We start from the raw sequence: 11,265 nt of genomic DNA on the forward strand, positions 1-11,265 counted from the left end.
CATAAAGTATTTCTTGAAATACAAAAATAAGGATAACAATCAATCGTGAGATAGATTCTGCTCAAGATGCTGCGGGCGTACTTGAGCCTAATTCAGATCAAACCTCAAATCTCTTGAAAGTATTTTCCATTTCATGGCTCTAAATGGTTTGTTGTTTTGTTTTGTTGTGTTTTTTTGGTTTTATCACTAAGAACTCCAAGAGTGAAAATTCACTGGTAATGATCTCTAGAAAAGTAGCCGATTCTCACAAATCTGTAGGTTTAGGTTTTGCTTGACTAAGTTTAGCAGCAGTTTGCTAGCCCGTGAATCACTTAGCTCACCAGGGAGCATAAGCAACAGCTCACTGCTGCTGTTCTTTCATGATTATGTAAAGCAACTATGGGAATCCATCAGTCGGGTAACTCCACAATCCAAGGCAATTGCAGCTAATCTGGTGATAATGCAGTGCTGAAGAAATCACTCTACTGTCTTGTAGGCATCTTTGGTACTTCCTAACAAAGGGTGCTGTTGTCTTAGATCTGAGCCCATTCCAGCTGCAGTTGAGAACAGGAGTGGACATGGCCCTTGTTTCTCCTTGCTGGTACCTAACATGGGCTTTACTATCTCCTTTTGATGAGCAGGAGGTAAAATCCAGACACTGCTGATTTTTGTTGGCTGTGCTATCTTACTCATGAACATTTTCTTTTTCATCTAGCAGATCTCCAGTGGAGGTGTTTAAGGGACAAGTGGATGAGGTGCTGAGGACATGGTTTAGTATTTGATCGGAATGGTTGGACTTGATGATCCAATGGGTCTTTTCCAACCTGGTGATTCTGATTCTATGACCATGTGTTCAACGTGGGGCTCAGAGCCAGCCTGCTGCTCTCCAGTATCGGTCTGCAGTCTTTAGTGGGCTTGAGCAAGAAGCAATCAATAAGCCCATGAAAATGAACATAAAACTTTGATTTAAGGCTACATGAAGCTCAATTTAGATGCCATTGACGGGGTTCATGGCACAGAAGCATTATGCACCTCAATTGCTTGAGCAAGGAATAACAAATCTTCATGTCCTGCTTAACCACCTCTGTTTGATGTATGTTTCTTTGTGGATGACGTGCTGTAAAATCTGTAGCCGCTCACTTCTTAGACTGTAGAAAATAATGTTTTTGTGCCAGCCTGAATTAGCAACTGTTACAACACAAGTAAGGGCTATTTAATTCTTGTAAAGCTGCTTGCTTTACCTTGACTGGTATTTGCTGGTTTCATCCTGGTTCTCTAGGGGGTTGCTGCGCAGAGATTAATTCTTCAGCTCTACCAGATCAGTCTGGAAATGCCTGTGCTTTCCACCTGAGAAAGGGAGAGAGCAGAAGTGCTTCTTGAGAGGCCAGGAGAGCCTGAAGAAACAGGGGCTCTTCTCTAGCAATGCAGACTTCACACACCTCTGCTCTTTGGTGAAGGCCAGACAAAACTTCATCTGCATTTAGGTAGGGTTTGCTATTTAAGTTGCATTAATGTAGGTTACAAGCTTTCATGTTTCTGTCTCTAATTTTTTAAGAAATCAAGCATAACCTTGAATATGACCTGCAGAAAGTCACTTGTAAATTACGTGTAGAGACTGTAAAGGGTATTTTCCTGTTTCACCAAACTGATAATGCAGTTTTGCATATGTAACTGCAGATGTCGTTCAGTCAACATCCCTTATATAAAAAAAAAACCCCAACAACTTGCTTTTTCAAAGTGTTAAGCTGTTCTTGAACTTTTTCTGGTTTGGATATCTAACAAAATCTGTCACCTGCGGCACTACACCTAATCCTTAATATCTAGTTTGATGCTTTTTGATACTTGCTTTGGGTTTTTGTTTTTTCCTTTACTGGAGTTGAAATGTTTTGAAGTTTGGGTTTGCCACGTTCTCGTGTTGTTATTTTGAGCTGTTTGGAAAGAATGTTAAGTTCTCATTAGAATGAGAAAATATTTAAATGTTTAAATGGTGCAGCTGTTATCTAGTCTTCAAATAGAAGTAGCTCATGGAAAGAAATATTTTGAACATGCCTTGACAAACATAAACCTGCTCATTTTATACAAGAGTTCACTGCGTGCTTGAGGCATAGAGTAAGGCAAAACCAAGTCTTTTGCATAGCCTAAAAGAAAAAAAAATCTAGCTATGTTGTGGTGGGCCCGGCCAACTACATGACTGCAGTCGGCAATATTCTGTTTTCCCTGGAAAAATTGCATAAACAATAGAAGAGAGACTTGATTTCCACGTTGTATTCTGGGCTGTGCAGTAAGCACTTCTAGGAGAGAACCTGGGACCTCTGTCTGCCCAGCCTGATTTTCCTGTGTGGAGCTGTGGCTTCTGAGCCCTCGGACAAGACAGGACCCTGCTCCCATCCCGAGGGAAGCTGGAAGGGGCTCCCCATGGAAAAAGCAAATTGTTCCATGGGTGCCCAAATGCTCAGTCAGGGCTTTGTGCTCCTGCCCCTAGAGGGCTCCGCTTGCCTTTGGCCAAAGACAAACAAAAGCAAAGGCAAAAGGTGGGTGTTTGCTGCCCTTGCATCAAACTGTTCAAGCCCTCTACACGCTGTGTCCTTCCCGAAACGTTTTCACCTGGCAGGTGGGACCTGGAAAGCTGAATGGGAAAAGTGTCTTTCATGATAATACCTTCCTCCCTTCCCTGTATCTCTTTTTATCAGGGAGCGCAGGCATAGAACGAGGGGAAATGGTTTTAAATTGAAAGAGGGGAGATTTAAACTGGATATTAGGAAGAATTCTTTTATTACGGGGGTGGAGAGGCCCTGGCCCAGGTTACCCAGGGAAGCTGTGGCTGCCCCATCCCTGGAGGTGTTCAAGGCCAGGTCGGATGGGGCTTGGAGCCCCTGATCCAGTGGGAGGTGGCTCTGCCCTTGGCAGGGGGAGTTGGAACTGGATGAATTTTAACTCCCGTCCAACCCAAACCATTCTACAATTCTGTGATTCTCTGGTGTTTATAAGAGCTGCCTCTCCTTTAGTCGACAGCACGGATCCTTCACAAAACCAAGTTCTGGTGTCAGTATGGGGAAAGAAAAACAATTTTAACAATGGGCCAGAAGACACTTCAGGCTTTCTGTATAATTAATTATAGTAATTTAAAATCTTAGGCAAAGTCTGTGCTTTAAGAAGTTCTAAGTTATAATTAAGCCAAGCTGCTAATGATGGATCTAATTGTTGGGTTACACACAGGCACAGGTAATGCAAGTTGGGCTGCTGACATCAGATATTTCACCCAATCGCTTTCTGTTGATGCGGCTAATTCCACACAACTGTTCCAGCAGCTGGAATGACTGGCATGGGGTGAAGCGTGGACGCGTGTCAAGAGTTCCCCCTGACAGACTTAACTCGCCAAATGTTGTTGTTCTTTACAGGTACCGTGTCCTAAGTGCTGGCTCTCGAAACACCCCCAGGTATCAGTCACCTCTCTCTCTGAGGAGACGATTCATTGCAGCTGAGGCAAAGGTCAAATGCAGCTGTGTAGGCAGGCTTTGTTCTGGCATTGGTGAGTCTGCTTTTACAAACAGTCATCCTCTTTCTCTTTCCCTGTCCTACCCTTCAGTGGATTTTTATCCCTTCAAAATGTTAGAAATATTAAATTCTACATGGACAGACCTTTGTCCTCCTGCAGATCTAAAGCCCGTACTGGTGACTGATGAGGATGCTAATGTAAACATCAAACCCCAGACATTCAGTGTTAAGGCTCCATTTAAACTCTAAATACAGTCTATTTGGAAGTTAGGGACTGAACCATTCAAACAACGTTCCTGCTACGCAGCGCTGTGCATACTAACCAGCAGATGAGGAAAGCATTTCAAGTGCTTGGGTTTAGACTGGCATTAAAACCTCTGAAAAATAGTTTGATCTAGGGCTTTCCCCCCCCGTCATGCTTTTCCTCTTGGAAATATTCATAAGGCTATTTCTTGCCTTAATTTTAGCATCTTGGGTTTGTCTGCTTTCTAAGGTAAAGAAATCATGGATCTGCATTCCTTGTCGTAAGCCCCTTTCTAACTGGTGGCTTTTACATTTATTTATTTAGTAACGCCTGCATGAGATTGGGGCTCATTTCTGTAGGGTAAAAGAGAAAAAGAGGATCCAAGCAATTCAGTATTTTTTACTTTGAAGTAGTTTAAGGAAAGATTAATAAATAAATCCTAATACAAATACTAATGAGAACTGTTCGCTTCTTCTCTGCATTAATAACCACCTTTTCTGATGGGAAGATGTGTTGCAAAGGCCTGCCCCTACCATTAGAAAATTGCCTTCTGATATTTTCTCGTTGATGAAATTTTAAGTCAATGAGCTCTTCGCAACCAGCGATCGGCCGAGCCAGGATGTGCATTAGCAGGCTAATGGCAGGAATCCTGCACTGCCCAAGGCCCCGTGTCTCATGGCAGCCCTTGAGGAGCTGGCTGCATCGCTTGGAGCACTTAATCCTGGCGCTGCTCAAGCACTTCTTGTGCTCCCAGTGCCTCCTTTGGGAGGCTGCTCCATTGACTAATAGACCTCATTGTCAGGAAGCCTTTCCTCTTCTTCAGTCTTACTGAGCTCAGTTCCAATACATTTCACTGTAACGTCTTTGATTGCTCTTCAATGAAAAATTTAGAGAGGCAAAAAGTCACCACACTTGTGTAAAGAACTGGAACTAAGCTTGTTTTCAGTCTTAACTGTAAAACTTGTAGAAATTGGGGTTTTAGTTAAGTGCTGCCTGCATACATTTTGGGCTGATACATTTTGGAAGCTGGCAAGCATCAATCCACTCATAAACAAAACTGCTGCGACTTTGACTCTGTCAGTGACCGATGTGTGTGCCTGTAACATGTACAAAAGCTGGCAGCTAATGACAACCGAGCTGAGCTGCTCTGGGCTCAAGGGAAGTTTGTGGAGTTACACAATGCACTAGTTGAGATGGCACAGGGAAGCCCTGGGCTGGGGATGCAGAGGGGAGGCCACCAGGGCTGTGTTTTGCACAAAAACTGGTGTCAGTACAACGGGAAAGCTCTCTAGTTTGGGCTGTGGGAGCTGTTTGCAGCCGGAGCCGGCCATGGGGTGAGGCTGGTGGGCAGGAAGTAGCCGGAGAGAGGTTTTCACAAGGATCTGTTGTTTGGTTGCTCAGATTATATCAGTGTTCTGGCTATTGAGAAGGATTTGGCCTTTGGGTTTTGCTTTCAGCTTTATTTATTTTTCCCTGTTCTCAATTCTCTTTGTGAATACCAATATTCTGAGTCACCCAGAATGATTTCTGCCTTCATTAAGGATTCCTTCCAGCTCCACTTCAACTGCCTGTAGGCTGCTGCCTGCCCCTGCCTCCCCCTATGCACTTTGCTGCATGTATTTAGCTCCCCGTACTCCATCGCTCCTCAACTCCTGCAGCTCTGGCACTTGAACACCTTCAACCGTATTAAGCCGCATTATACCTTTGGTTCTTTGCGTGACTTGTGTTCTTCACTGGACCTCTTCTGTATTGTCCCTGCTACTTCCAAAACACGTTTTTAAGCATTTGAGATGTGGCATGAGGCTATAGTTTATTGTGGTCCTACAGCAGCTCTGCCTAGAGCTGATTGAGTGAAATGGTTAAACCAGGAAACTGGGCATCCAGCCCCTGTAGTCGATTCTGTTAGTTACACTGCGTCCTTCTGCATCACCCTGGATAAATCCATTTCCCTTTTTGTGTCTTTCTTTCTTTGACAGACACTGGCTTTAAATTGCCTATGGTATCTAGACCAAACAAGCAGGACTACATTTCCATAAAACCAAAATTAAAAGATAGTATATGAAAAAGAAGCGATCGTATAGTTCTTCAATGGGTGTTCCTCCAGGAATTGCCGAGCTCTGGTGTGCTCTAAAGCTTGTGTGTAAGAAATTCTACAAATCAATAAAGGAAACAACTTGGAAAAAGGAGGATGGGTCTCTTATTACAGCACTAAGTGTCGATACTGTGGATGTCTTAATGCTAGTTAATGGCTGTCCCTAATGGTATTCAAACAATGTACATTTACATTACCTTTTTTCAAAGTCCAGATGAGCTGCTTAGAGCTCTCTTAATGATGTGGATTATTTAACGCTCATTTGTATGCAGCATGCTCCTGCTTTGGAAGTACTTCACAGAATTCCAGCCAAATTCAGCCTCGCAGCTCCGCTGAAGTCAGTGCTTGTCTGTGCATCTGCTGGTCGCTTTTCTTTTCATTTTTGCTTGAAGAGTTAACTTTGTGTTATGTTCATTTTATTTTTTTTAAAGGTGATATCTGCAAAAGCTTTTTAGCCACCCTTCTCTCCTCCCCGAACAGTAGCTGTAATACAAATGCAGTTTTGTTGATTCTTACGCTGCCCTCTTAACCCCTGTGAAAGAAGGACAGGCTAAGCAGAATATAAATTGTTTGTGTTCTTTTCTTTCCTCTGCTTTGCACCTCCTCAGCAGAGCTTTGGTGGTAGCTGGCACTTCTCCTGAAAACCATCCTGCAGAGATCTCTGCCATCTGACGTGTGCAAGATACCGAGTTCCTTCTATGCCTCGTTTCTGGCCTAACACAACACAAACCAACAGAGATCCAGATCCTGTGCAACTCTGCAGGTTAGTTATGCTCAGTGTGACCGTGTCAGGATGCGGCTTCTTATGCCTCAGAGCAACGCTGCATGGGAGCCTGACCAGATATTTTGAATTCAAGTAGCTGTGGAAAGGTGGAACAGACGTTATTAGTTCAGGCATATACTTATTTCTTGGTGTTGGACTTTATAACCGCAATATGCTTGTAATGTAATTTTTAACCGTTTTTGACACGCACGCACTGAAAGAAAATAATAAATCATCTGCAGTCATACCACTCACTCCCCCTGGGTAATGGGTAGGGGCGTGATTTTCAGCTTCCAGCACAGACCCACAACCATCTACTGCCTGCACGGATTAAGTGGGAGTAATGGAAACGCATCCTTTCTAGATGTGCACGCCACTAGAATGGGCAGAGATGCTTCTTGTCAGCTGTTAGATATTTGCTGGCAGCACAGGGATGAGTGGTGAGATGTGGGAATAACAGGTTCCTTTCCAAGCTCCGCAGCGGATGAAGCTAGATGCCCTGTTGCCCTGTTTTATGTAATATCCTTATAGTATATGACTGCTTCCCTTCTCCCTTCCCTGCAGCACTGCCCTCCATCTCCTGCCTGTGCTCATGCTGATGTTCTCTCCCTCCCACCAGCTCCTCCCTCCCTGCTACTCGCCCATCCCTTTTGGCCTGCATCTCTTCCCTCTCTCCTGCTGGGGATGGATGTAATCCCCGGAGGAATGTGGCCCACAGGCCTCTGCAGGACTTGGGCGTGTGGCTCTGCAGAGCCTCTGATGGGGAATGCAAAGCAGGAAAAAGCAATCTCGGGTCACCTGGCAGCACAGGGAGGGAAGGGCTGGGGGTTGTGGGCTGTTTGAGTCCCTAGCTGTCCAGCCAGCTTCTCAGACGAAGAACAGAGGCTAGATTCTTTGGCTGCATGTGCTGTTTCCCTGTTCGTTGTGCCTGGGCGATGTATGCTCTGCCTGTGGTTTTAATAAATTTCTTTTGTGGCTACTTTCTTCTTCAGTCCCCCTTAGGACAGCTCTTTCCAACTCTGCTGCATCAGCATGCTGAAGATGTTAATTCCAAGTGTGTGGAACGGATGAAAGAGGAGAGAGAACTTCATGTAGACCATCTAAATCTCTATTACCCAAGCCTCACCTGCAGTTTAAGTTGCACAAAACCCTCTCATTAATTGCATTAACTTATCTTTTTTTTTTTCTTTGTATTTTTATGCCTGTAGAGCAGTCAATAAGCACAAGGAGAACCCCGAGCTACTGATAGGACCCAAACTTGTGTTGGTTTTTAAGAACACTTTGCATGTAGGATGTTGCTGTGTTTTTTAAAGAGTATCCTGGGAATTTCAAAAGGGGTGTTGGGAAAAAATATCTACAAAGATCACAATTCTGTGTTTGGAAACTGAGTTTTGTCCCATGTAGTAAGCACCCATCTTAACCCTACTAGAGCAGAACCCTCCCCCCGACTCTTTTCTACCAGAAATGAGAGTTGTTGTTAATTAATATCTTGCTGAAAACTAAGTCTTTGCCATCTGTTCCGCCCCCTCACTACGAATGCTGCTCTCGTTATGTTGATTATGTAATTAAAAATGAAAATATATTTTGGTAGAGTGCTGCATAGGCATCTGTGATTCTTCTCCTGTTCCTATTTACCATCCCCTGCTCCCCCATCCCATAAGAGAAGGAAAAGGTGAGAATCGTGTAGCTGCTGGGTAGCTTTGTCCTGGAGCTGCGGTGCTGGCAGCCAAGCTGGTGTGTGTCGTGGGAGCAGCCACTTCAACCCTGCCGCATTCAAGCCGCGCGTCCTTTGGAAACTCTGCTTACTAGGCTCATGAGAGCTCCGGGGCAGGAAGCTGCCCCTCAAACTGAAGCCGCTTCAAGTTCTTGTAGGGGGTTAACTTGAATCCAGAAGAAGAAAAGTGAAAAGAAAGAGGCCTCTTGCTTCAGCAGTGATAGCCCGACCTCTGGCATCAGCCAGGCTGCTCTGGTTACAAATGCGGCCTCTGTCTATCAAAGGGTGGAGGAAGAGAGAAGAGGAGGGGTAGCTTTCCTGTAAGTGCGTTAGAGCAATTACTGAGGTCTCTTACAGCAAATGAAGTTGTCAGTGTGAGTCACATTCCCTTTTTTCCCTCACTGCCAAGTTTTAGGCAGTAACCAGACAGGGAGAAAAAAAAGGGAAAAGCAACAATGGAGAAAAGTTGAACTGAAACAACCCTTCATTCGGGGTATTGTTTGACGTTATAGTTCTGATTGTACATAGAGATAACGGGTCTATAAATATCCCATCTGCTGAAATCCCTTATCACAACATCGCCTGTCAGCTGAACAAATAGTTTAGGTTCTCCAAATAATACATAATTACATATATAAATATAAAATCACTGATTATATCCCTGCACCACATGGCATGAAGACTCGAGCACTGGAAAGGACATTCACCTCTTCTGGTTTTCTGAGGGATGCTGTGGTCTCAGGGGATCAAATGGCACCCACGGCTGGTTCTGCTGAAGCGCTCTGAGCCCCGGACCGAGCTGAGATAGGCGAGGTGATATTTATCTGCCAGACTAGACCAGATAAAAGCATCTTCTGATACTTTCTGAAAGTACCTTAGCATTTAGCTCTGTTTAACAAATGGCTAGAAGCTTTTCCACTCTGCTTCAGAGCCTTTAAGGAAGCATTGTGATTCCCACTGTGGTCAGTTGTTTGACACTTTTATTACTGGTATGCATAGTGTTTTTTAATGCTTGAGAGCTGGAGAAAGAAGGATTTTTGTGCATTCAAACTTTTAGCACAAAGCTGCTGTTTTCCATTCTGCTTTGTCTTTTATTCTTGCTGATGCAAATTAACGAAAGACAGAACTGATTAAATTACGTTTGTTTACTTCTTCCTTGATGATAATAAGACACAGCCTGCCTTTTATAAAAGACAGAAACAGAGGATGTGAATGTTTCTACAGTATTTCTAGAAAGGTGGGTTTTCTTTTTCTTGCAATATAAAGGCATCTATTTGCTTCTTATGTCTTGATTTATCAGATAATGTGCGCATGCTAATGTGTGTGCAATAAGAACAGAGCAATGAACAGCAGTTAGCGATGGATTCTGTTTGGAAAGCTTCAATCTTGTTATTTTTCTCCAACAGTATAAATAATCAGACCACATCACAAAACAAACACAGCAAGCTCCTCTGCAGTAGGGCTGCCTCTGCTCACTACTATAGCTGTGCTAAAAATTCCCTTCCCTTGCAGGTTTTAGGTTTATCTGGACGCAATTGTTACTGGGTCCTGACTTCAGTACGTTGAGACAGTACCAGAAAGAAACAAGCACCAAGAGGCAGGGCTGCAGAAATAGGATACCCGGGATTGTTTTGGTGAGTAATGCGCATGTCTTGTGGATTGTGTAATACTTATTTTTTTTCCGCATGCTTGTCCTGAGGAAGGAGGCCTGCGTTTGTCTCGTTTGTGCAGTGTGTTTGCGAGGAAAAATATCCTGGATCAGGCGTGTGTTTCCAGCTGCCCGTGAGGTGGTAGGACAAGGTCAACAGAAGCACAGAGAATTACAGCAGAAAGATTTTGGGACGGTTAATTGCAGAGACAGGAGAGAAGGAGAATGAGGAGAAAGGAGGCGATAAGGAAGTCACTATAAAACTGCCCTCATGATTATTTTTTCCCTACACTTTTCCAGAACAGAGAAACGTGCAGCAAAGGATGGCAAAAGAAGCGTCAGAAGGCTTCTCAGCAGCGTAGTCAAATCTCAGATGAAGCTAGATTTAGGGAGTGATATCCTATGGCAGCTGAGCCAAACCTAATGGACTGATGGTATCTGAAGGACGCTTCTGCTCCCAGCCATGCTGCTTTCTTTGCACAGGTCTGGTGCTTGTAAGACCCTTTGAAAAGTTCATGCAGCTCAATAAGCTGTAAGAAAATGAATTCAGCAAAAAATATAGCAACCCATGAAAGAAGGGGAGTTGGGACGATGAGAACGGAGGCTGGAGCTGCAGTGAGTGGGAGAGGCACAGTTATCAGGTTTCTGCTACAGATTTGGGGAGCGTTGGGGGTTGCCTCGCTGCTGTCCCACTCCTCACCTCCCACCAGGTGCTGTGAGGAACACAGCCTGAGCAGGGAGGGTGACGGAACCAGTGAAGGCAGGTGACCCATGTGGCAGAGAAAGGAATAAAGGGCTCTGCAGGAGCCCAGGAGAATGTTGTCATGGGTAAGAACAGAGGAAGAGGAACTGAGGAGGAAAGAGGACATGTGCAAAGTGACCACAGAAAGCTACTGCAGCAAGCACCAGAAAAATGCTCGAATACAGAGCAACGGTCCCATCTTCCTAATCTATCTCTTAAAGTGTTTATTCTTATGTATCCACGTAGCTGTTCCTGAAGGAGGAGTCCTGTTTATGTCCCTTATTTAGGTATACATTTCTCCAAACTGGGATTTGATAAGAGGAGAGCTGCTGCGTTTTTATTTTCTGTGACAAGCACCAGAAAAGCTGTTCAGAGTTCATGATGAAAATATATCTGTACATTGGCATTAATCCAGCTGCACTTCACAAAAGTAAATGGGACGCAAGCGGTACACTGCCCCCTTTTAATCCACTTTCTATAAATGGGGGGTACTTTGCCTCCCTGCAGGAAAGGTCGGCACAGCTACTGTGCTAATAAATGCTCATTTCTCACTGCAGCCTATGCGCTTCCCAGACTCATAAATCCAGG

The sequence above is a fragment of the Phaenicophaeus curvirostris genome, chromosome 17, assembly GCF_032191515.1.
Source record: "Phaenicophaeus curvirostris isolate KB17595 chromosome 17, BPBGC_Pcur_1.0, whole genome shotgun sequence".
Lineage (NCBI taxonomy): Eukaryota > Metazoa > Chordata > Aves > Cuculiformes > Cuculidae > Phaenicophaeus > Phaenicophaeus curvirostris.